This window comes from Mytilus californianus, unplaced genomic scaffold (assembly GCF_021869535.1).
Source record: "Mytilus californianus isolate M0D057914Y unplaced genomic scaffold, xbMytCali1.0.p SCAF_9, whole genome shotgun sequence".
In the NCBI taxonomy this organism is placed as follows: domain Eukaryota; kingdom Metazoa; phylum Mollusca; class Bivalvia; order Mytilida; family Mytilidae; genus Mytilus; species Mytilus californianus.
The window spans coordinates 53,143,880-53,151,791 of NW_026262745.1; the positions used below are offsets into that span (position 1 = coordinate 53,143,880).

Sequence of the window (7,912 nt, forward strand, 5' to 3'; positions counted from 1 at the left end):
GAGTTTGAATGTACCTCTGGTATCTTTCGCCTCTCTTTTGAATAACATACTATTATGCGTTCAAAATAACTAAGTTATTAAGTACGTAATAGGTACATCATCGGTCTTCGTTAACGAAAACTTGTGTAAGGTTAACCAAATAGTATTACGGGACATATACATACCTGTTTTACCTAATTTGCCATATACTCGAGACAATGTTTCTATATTAACGATGCCCTTTAATTTTGTTAAATAATTTACCCTATAAAGAAAACAAAAAAAAACATTTATGTATTTGAGTATGTTTGAGTATAAGGTTCTCTGAAAAGAACAAAACACAATAGAAAATAAAATAGTTAAAGCATTATGACTTAATGTGAGTCAAGTATTAAGAATCAAACATTTGGCAAGTTATGATTTTCCAATATCTGAAAGGTATAATAAAAAATGTTTTTTTTAAGAAAATTATCAATCGTCACAGATGAAATGGGTTCGTAATGTCAACCCTGTTAATTTATAAATGCAATAACTGTCAACCACCTTTGCTCTTACGTGTACCCCTTTTTACATTTGAACTTACATGTTAGTTTCCTTCGCCATATTTTCAAAAGGCAACATAAAAAGACCTGCTCTCTTTTCTACTCATAACTAGCCTGAAAATTGAAAATCAGAAAAATGATAAAAGAAATTTCAAGTCGTGACAAATCGAATAAATATACAGCTGACAGATCTTAGGCATATAGTTCCGAAAGGCTGGTAGTGGACTGTTCGTTCCCAACGGGTATCACCAGCTTAGTAGTGCAGGCTTCGGTACTTACAAGATTCATAATATACCTTTAAATTTTCAATTCAATGATCCTTTGATAAATTGATAAATTATTAAAATAATAAAAATAAAGATCTCAGACAAAGATTAACTATAGGTGGATTTAATTAATCTTTTGTCCCTTTTGATCTTAAAGCTTTTCACATTATGAGGTAGTAATACATCATTGGCTTTTTTTTTTGGGGGGGGGGTTCAGAACGAAGGCTTACCTAAAAAAAACTTCTTCGCAGGTTTTTTGGATTTGTTTCACGTTTTTCGGAAGTTATGCTTTGATTTTTAATAACACATTGTATAATTACTGTACTTTGAAATTGGGACATCTGCTTTTCTTCTAAAGTTAGTTGTCTGACTGGTTGGTTAACTATAAACACACAACATATGTGACACTACGCTATGCAAGACAAAACTATTTTGATATTGAGAAAACATATCACTGTAACTATGATAATACATAAACGTAACTATGCACAATTGATAAGTTTCAATTGAAATGGTGCAACCAAGTTAAAGAGATAATTATTTTCTTATATCTTTTGTTTATCTGAAAACACAGTTTAACGAAAATATGAGTGAAGTTGTCTCGCTCTGTTAATATTTCTGACATTTGTGTGGTTCAGTGTGCATCTTAATTTTTAATATGAGACAAAAGTAAAATAACAAAAATACCGACTTCCAAGGAAAATTCAAAACGGAAAGTCCCTAATCAAATGGCAAAATAAAAAGCTCAAACACATCAAACGAATGGATAACAACTGTCATATTCCTGACTTGGTACAGATGACTGTTTATTATTACACTGTAAATGTGAAAGGGGAAACAGCCACAAAGACCATTTATGAAAATGCTTAAAATTTAAACATGCAACTTCATACCTACAATGAGAAAATTGGAGGTTAGATAGCTTAATGTTTGCATTTAGTTTTGTTGTGATTTTTGTTAAAATTCCATCTGATGAGCTGTATAAATCAAATTATAATCAAGTCAACCTAATCCAATTGACGTTACTGGGTTGATTTTAGAAAAAATAAGCAGTATCTGCTCGACAAAAAAAGAGACGTTTCAACAACTGTAAATATAATACAATGATAGTATATGAAAAATAGCAGAAAATAGAAACAAATAAAATAGATTATTCAATTGCCGTTTCAATCTTAAATAATATAAAGATACAACATTTATTTGATACATGTCATTATTAATAATAATAATAATAATGCATGTCCCGTAAAGATTTCGGAGAGAAACACAAGATTCGACTGCAACAACGAATTATAACAAAAGAGTAAAATGTAGATGATGAAGAAGAAAAACATTATCCTACACGCCTTAATCCGTACATAGTCGTCCTGAGCATGCATGAAATATTTGTCACTGGAATTAAGCAACCAACAATCAATCAATTAATCCATACACCTCTTACAGGGCCACTAACTGTAAAATTCATGTTCACCGATTTGACTCAAGTTCTCATATTTGATTTATAACATACTTAAACGTATATCCAAATTCATCAGCAATGTGTCTATGGTTATTTTGACCAAACTGAACCGAATTGGCTACTAAAAACAAATTATTACATTATTTCACTTTTATTAATGATTGAACGAAACAAAATCATATTTTAATTTGTTTCATATATGGTAGCTAGTGCCCCTTTTAACCACAATATTAATGCAATGCAGACAAAACCAATTTGGTGCGTTTTTTTTAATCATTATAGCTTGATATATATGTTCTTATTGTAACATGAGTAACTTTCATACACGAATCAAGTAAATTAGTTTTGAATACATAATATTTGCATCTTTGTATTACATATACAATTGTAAATATGATATGTCAGTGTTACCTAGCGTATTTGGCGCTTGCAATCTTCCTCAATCTTTATTTAAAAACAAATGTTTGGTCACAATGCTATTTTTAAATGAATTTAACACAAAATACTATGTCGTTTATAAATTTAATTTAGTTGAAAACACTGAAGTGATCGAATATAGTGTGGTAGAAAAATGTCTGAATAAGAATTAATTCCTGCTACAAACGTTTATAAATCAACCGCCATTTCCAATATGGACCCCAACATATGTACTAATTCTAATTGTTAGAATGTCTCACGAATTTTGATATAAAGTTATAACATAATATAATTAACTTCTGGTGTCCAAAATTATCCATTCTCTCTCAATTTTAGACTATCTGTTGGCCACATTTTTTAAAATGCGTTATTTTTCTCCCAGTTCTCAGACACTTATATATGAGCTGGACCTTAATGGTATGTCAGCTTTTCAGTTTGAAACAATTTAGTAAAAAGTAAAGCAAACAACATTATGGACGCAAAATGTAATTCATCAATTATATTTATATATATATATATATATATATATATTTAAGTGCCTATAAATAGCAGCACATGACATACAAATCTATGGGAGTGTGGATTAATCAGTTCAGAGATTAATTCAATTACACAAATAAAATTATAGATTGCCTAACAATGTAATTTTAACACACTATTTAGTATGTAAATATAAGAATGTTTAAAATATTTACAAAATGATGAAAATAAACGCAATATTTCGCTAGACTAACTAGCTTTATCAAGCGTGCATCTATCCAGGTGAAATCGGATGTAGATGATAAGAAACTTTTGCAGCTCAATGTATATGTTGCACTTGAAGTTAGCTGCCTTGAAAATAATACATAATTTGGATGAAGTTCAAGATTTTTACAAAATTGGTAGTTGAAGTTAGCAACGTCCATTGGCCAATATTACAGGATAAAAAGGACGATGCTGTGTACTAAATTATTCTTTATCTTTCCTGTATCTTTTCTCATCTTTTTCGTTAAGACCATCAGGTTCTAAAGTGTGGAGTTGGTGGATCCAAAAATTTTCTCTTCTCCTTCTCGCCGTGGTGTCCCACTCGGTGTTGACTTCTATGACTTGGAAGGTAACATTATCAAAAGGATGTTTCGTTGGACGAAGATGTCTTGTGAGAGGACAGTTTTTGTTGGTTTTGTACCATGAACGATGGTTATTGAGCCGAATATTAAATTTTTCCATTGTTTCTCCCACATAATGAATGCCACATGTGTCACATGTTAATATATAAATTGAGTTCTCCGTTTTACAGTTGGAATTTGAGTAGATGGTATAATTTTGTTTAGTAACGGAGCTGATGAAAGAACTGCTTGTATTGGCAGCTTTACAACACAAGCAGTTCCTTCGACCACATTGTTTGTAGCAACCGGGAGATGGAGTAGGCTGCTTTGCTAATACAGATGTCACTAATTTGTCACGGATGTTTTTAGGTCTTGACTGGTGGTGAGGGAAATACTTTTTTAAGATTTGAATCATTTTCTATAATTTTCCAATGCTTCTGAACAATGGAAGACACATTTTTGAAATCAGGATGGTAAGTGAGTACAAGGGGTGTTCTGTTAGATGCTTTATTCTTATCTTTGTACTCTAGAAGTTCTTGGCGACTAGTTTTGTTTGCTCTTTCGAAAGCGCTATCAATGATGTTGTTATTGTATCCTCGAACAACTAGATGTTTACGTAGTTGTCCAAGTCTAGCATTTTGCGTATTTTCAGTAGAGCATATTCTCTTGATTCGCAATGCCTGGCTGAATGGGATGCCACGGGAGCAGTGTTTAGGATGGCAACTTTTAGAAGAAAGGAATTGATGTTTGTCCGTTTGTTTGGTATGAAGGTCCGTTATAATGGTTCCGTTCTTGATGTAACTCGTAGTGTCGAGGAAGTTTATTTTCTCCATAGATGATTCATATGTAAATTTTATTGAATGGTGGAAAGAGTGACAGTGTCCTAGAAATTCATTAAGATGTTCTTGTGAATCTGTCCATTTGAAATCAATATCGTCAATGAATCGGAATCATGATAAGGGCTGGTATGGAGCACTAGCCAAGAGGCGTTTTTCAATTTGGCCCATAAATATGTTAGCATATGACGGGGCCATTTTTGTGCCCATACTAGTACCGTCTATCTGGAGATAATGTTTTTCATTGAAAGAGAAGTTGTTGTTCTCTAGCACTAGTTTTAGAAGTGTAACAAGGCACTCAGTTGGAGGATTTTTTTTCACTACGAGTGTTCCATACCTCTTCACACGCTGCTATTCCTTCTTCTTGTGGAATGTTGGTATATAAAGAAGACACGTCCATGGATGCAAGTATAGTATTGCTTGGTAGAGGATTGAGGCTTTCCATTTTCTTTAGATAATCAGTCGTATCTTGAATGTAAGAGGGTAGTTCTTTCACATGAGGTCTTAGATGATGGTCTACAAATTCTGATATCTTTTCAGTTGGATGACTATTTGCTGAAACAATTGGTCGACCTGGATTTCCCGTTTTATGTATTTTAGGCAACATATAGAATCTTCCGGCCTTTGCTTCGTTCTCAAGAGGTCGGAGATAATCAAAGGTGTCATTGTCTATATGCTTTTTGTCGAACGTCTCTTGAAGGATGGTGTTGATCCTTCGAATAATATTTAGTGTTGGATCTGTGGTTAATTGTTTATAAAAAATGGAGTTTGAAAGTTGGCGATTTCCCTCTGCTATGTAATCTGTTTTATTCATGACAACCACAGCGCCCCCTTTGTCGGCAGGTTTTATTACGATATCCTCTTGATCTTTTAACGCTTTCAAAGCAATGCTTTCTGACTTGGATAAATTATAATTTCTTGTATTTGTTATACAGGACTTTATATCAGACCTCACGTAGTTAATGAATGACTCCAAGTTATCATTTTTACTCTAAGGTGGTTTCCATGAACTTTTTTTCTTAAATTTTGGGATGGGCGTGACTTCTACATTGGTGTCAGTATCTGAATCTGTTAATCCAGCTTCTTCAAGGTTTTTCTTGCCCCTATTGTAGAAAAAATCTTTCAAGCGTAAACGTCTAGCGAATTGGTCTAAGTCCTCGTCTAGCTGAAAGTTATTTACATTTGATGGGATAGGACAGAAGTTTAAACCTTTACTTAAAAGAGATTCTTCAGCACGTGTAAGTTCTTTAGATGACAAATTTACAACAATGCTTTCAGTTTTTTGTTTCCGTCTTTTAAATTTTCTTTTTCTAGGGACCTTATGGTTTGTTGTATAGATATCATTCATATCCTGATTTAAATAGACAGTGTGAATTTTATCTCTTTGAAATTTATTCCTTTGTTTTTATTTATGTTTGGATAGTTAAATTTTTTCAATATCTGCGAGGCGACGTTTTATTATTGGTAAATCGTCAAGTGAAATGTTACTATTGTTGATGATATCTGATATATATACAAGTCTAAATTGAAAACAACGTTCAAACTTATGATTGCGTCGGATATATATATATATATTATTACTTACCTTTATATTAGGTGTTGTTAACCATTGTCCAAGCTTTCTTTGTTTACTAGTCTTTCAGTTCGTATATATTTTATGAAGAAAATATCAATAAGTGTAATTTTACTAAACCACGTGTTTTCAAATGCCTGATAATGTAGGAGAACATTTGTATTTAAATTCGTCAATTGTATATATGTTTATCGATATATGTATTGTCTAATTATTGAATGCTATCTGAGTCATCCATTTTATACTTAGTCCATGAAAGGAATCACCTTGAATTTAGTACTTCAATGGTGCAACGTTTTACACAATTAAAGCTATTATGAAATAGTGTACATTAAAGTTTGACGCATTATAAATCAATATCTATTCGAATCAATGTTTACTATGTATTGAATATATGTTATTGCAAGAAAATAATGTTATATATGTTTTTTAATTGTGTTTACGTCTTACTATAAATAACAATGTTTGTAATTCCAAGCGGTATACAAAGAGTGCAATTATTTATCATTTTTTTCTAAAAGTCTTTCATAAATCTGTTGCAGGATTTGTTGATTGATTTCCGTTACTGTGACAATAAATAAACGTTACATTGGATTTTGATCATGTTGATTAATCTTCTTTTCGGAGGAGGCTTTATTAGTAGTACCATGTATTACGTGCTAGGTACAGTTTGTCAAACATATATATTGAATGCATATAATATGTATAAAGTCCATTTATAGTAATATTATTAACTTTACTACACAGTAGACATCAATTCCGTGTTGATATGAGTTATCATTGATATGGTAATAATAAATTATCTGTTTTTGGCAAAACGTTTAGGAATTTCTTCAACTTCGTACTTTATTTTGCTGTTTTAACTTTTTTTTATTCCAGCGTCACTGATGAGTCTGTGTAGACGAAACGCGCGTTTGGCATACACAATTTCAATCCTTGTATCCATGATGAGTTTATACGTAACTTTTAAATATTTTTGAAGTCGTGGTATTTGCATTTTTGCATTAAATTTCTAGATCATGTTAGGGTCAATTGCGTTTGAACTGCTTGTAATTTGTATTTATTTATTTAAGAAATCAATGTATGGCGAGCATGTTCTTTCAATTAAAAATAACTGGCACAATCACTATGATATTTTTAACTTGAATTAAGTTGAGAACACTGAATCAGAAGTGTATTATTGTAGAAAAATATATTGTAGGAATATAAATTAATTCCTGGCGAAAAAGGCAATTATTCAACAAACGTCATTTTCAATATTGACGCAAAACCTAAATTATTCAAATTTTAACGACATTTGATATCCATATACAATGTATAGAAAATTATCTGATTTCCGGTTCCAAAATTATCCGTTGGCTCCACTTTAACAACTATATTTTGGTCACTATTTTCAAAATGCACACATTATTTGTTCATATTCCCAAACAAGATGGTTCTATGCTGTCATGTCCGCTTTCCAGTTTGATACAAAATTGAATACACACCAATCATGTCATTGACCCAAAATACAAATAATCAATAAGCTAAACACAATGTTATATTTATACTTGCTTTAGATTAGTTGTTGCAACTCATATACGCAGCGTTTTCTTTTTAATACACATTAAGTTCGTTTGTACTTTCTGGAAAAAAAATATGACAACTTACCCATGTCATTTCCACTAAAACTACGAGTCTTTAAATACCAAATGTAGGTGAACATTTATACTTATATTCGTCTATTGTTTATTTGTTTATTGGTAGCTATTTAAA

General features: G+C 31.5%; 1 long non-coding RNA gene across 1 annotated transcript; it reads right to left on the reverse strand.

Moving 5' to 3' along the window:
* Positions 1-134: 134 nt before the first annotated feature.
* LOC127715425 (uncharacterized) lies at positions 135-6,530 on the reverse strand. Its single transcript, XR_007988409.1, has 3 exons — positions 6,170-6,530; positions 563-635; positions 135-244 (listed from the first exon to the last, which is right to left on the reverse strand). It is a non-coding gene; the product is annotated as an uncharacterized LOC127715425 (long non-coding RNA).
* Between the last annotated feature and the right edge of the window lie 1,382 nt (positions 6,531-7,912).